This window comes from Coffea eugenioides, unplaced genomic scaffold (genome assembly GCF_003713205.1).
Source record: "Coffea eugenioides isolate CCC68of unplaced genomic scaffold, Ceug_1.0 ScVebR1_3597;HRSCAF=5033, whole genome shotgun sequence".
Classification (NCBI taxonomy): Eukaryota; Viridiplantae; Streptophyta; class Magnoliopsida; order Gentianales; family Rubiaceae; genus Coffea; species Coffea eugenioides.
Window position 1 is genome coordinate 389,212 of NW_020864189.1, and position 2,355 is coordinate 391,566.

A 2,355-nucleotide genomic window follows, 5' to 3' on the forward strand; every position below is an offset into this window, starting at 1 on the left:
CGAATGGGTGGTAAGCCATCAGGGACCTCGTCTGGGAAAACATCCTCAAATTCTTGCAAAAGAGCAACTATGCTCGCAGGCAATGCCTTATCGAGCTTAGCAATATCCAAGAGCACATGCTTGCAGATCATGAGAAGTATAGGCTGATTAGAGTTCACCACTTTTCGAACATCTTTAGCCTTAATAATCATGTTGTGCTTCCTAGTGATAGGTGCGGTAGGTGCTTTGTCATGTATACCCCTGGGTGTGCTCCCTGGACCCTTGGTAGCTACCTCACCCGTAGAAGTGGAGCCTTTACCAGGGTCGACCACCTTTAGTGTCTTCCTTTGACGGTCCTGTTCACACTCCCTTTGCAATAGTAGTTGGTCCTCATAAACTTGTGCAGGCGTGAGGGGCGTAAGGACTTTACGTTTGCCGTCATGCAAAAGGGTGTACTTATTTGCTCTTCCATCGAATGTGACGTGTTTGTCAAATTGCCAAGGCCTCCCCAGAATGACATGCGTAGCGTGCATTGGCACGACGTCGCACAGGATTTCATCAGTGTAAGTACCAATTGAAAAGGGAATGCGTACCTGTTTGAAGACTCGGACCTCGCCATCCTCACTTAGCCATTGGAGGCGGTAAGGATATGGATGCCTGGTAGTGGGGAGTCCTAGACTCTCAACCATGAGCAAACTGGCCACGTTGGTGCAACTCCCACCGTCGATGATGAGACTACACACCTTGTCGCCAACCTTACAGCGGGTGTAGAATAGGTTTTCGCGTTGTAGCTGCTCGTCCTCCTTAACGCGGGCGGTTAGCACTCGCCGTGCCACCAAACATCCTACTTCTCCTCGTGTAGGCGAGCAAGCTTCCCCAGCTGTCTCTTCTCCCAGGCAGTCGTCTTCGACCAGTTCGGGCATCTCCTCACATTCGTCATCATCAGACACGATGTCGCCGTTGTGAGTGATGAGCATGACCCGTTGGTTTGGGCACTGAGATTGAATATGGCCAAACCCTTGGCACTTGAAGCACTTGATGTCCCTACTCCTAGCCTTAGGAGTCTCATGCGGTGCCTTTGAAGCGGACCTGGATGCTTCGGAAGCCTTGTTAGGGGTAGAATAGGAATTGCGGTTAGAGGTGTTACCTGGGATTCGGTTAGAAGAGGTTGGTATCGCCGCACTTCCAACTTCGTGGGTCGCCCTTCGTGGTTGGTTGCCCCTCCATGAAGTGGTGTTAGACGATTGGAAAGGACGTGCTCCTCGTCTTAGTTTCTTCCCCCGCTCGGCCTTGATAGCGAGTTCTAGAAGGTCGTGCATGTCCAAGTAATGTTGGAGCTCCAAGGTTTCTTGAAGGTCAGGATTGAGACCTCTATGAAACCTAGCCATCGTGGCTTCATTGTCCTCTTGAATGTTGGCCCTCATCATGGCCATCTCGATCTCTTTGTAGTAGTCTTCCACACTCATGTTGCCTTGAGTGAGAGTTTGAAGTTTAGAGTGGAGATCGCGATTGTAGTAGCTAGGAACAAATCGCTTGCGCATTAGTGCCTTGAGTTCTCGCCAAGTCCGGACACGTGGTTCGCCCATCCTCCTCCTATGTGTCCTTACTTGGTCCCACCAGACTAGTGCGTAGTCGGTGAACTCCACGGTGGCAACTTTAACCTTTTGTTCCTCGCTGTAGTCGTAGCAGTCAAAGACCATCTCGATACGGCCTTCCCACTCCAGGTAAGCTTCAGGGTCACTTTTGCCTTTGAATGCGGGGACTTGAATTTTAAGCCCCTTGAGTTCGTTCTTTGGCGTGTCCCGTCGTGGCTTCCCGGGTTGCTCGTCGTCTTCACTGGCGGAGTAGTCGTCACTGGGTGTTCCTTTGAGGCCACGGCTACTCCGGTTGCGTGATCCAGAACGAGAGCGTGAACCGAGACTCTTGGCGAGTTCGTCGAACCGTGTGTGCAACTCCTCCATTTGTTGCTCACTAATGCGTTTGAGCTCATGCCTCATGGCGGTGAACAACAGAGAATAGTCTTTGGAAGGCGGTTGTTGATCTTGCTCCATGTCTCTCTTGATGCCCCCTGCAAAGGTTAGTAACAAGCAAAGAAAGTGCAAATATAATTCCTCACTTCACTCCCTGCGTGTATCGCTCGTGCTCGTGTATAGTGCTCAAGTCACTCTATAAAACTTACCAAATACCTTACCTGTTGGTTTAGGTAGTTGAGTAATGTTGCTCGAGTCCAACAATCGTCTCCAACTTTTCCCACAAGAGTAAACAAGAGTGAAGGATGCAAGTGGATGAAATTTTGGTGAAGGAAAGGACGGTTTTGGAAGGCTTAAAGGTGGTGGACAGATTTGGAAATTATTGCCAAGAAAGGAAACTCTAAGA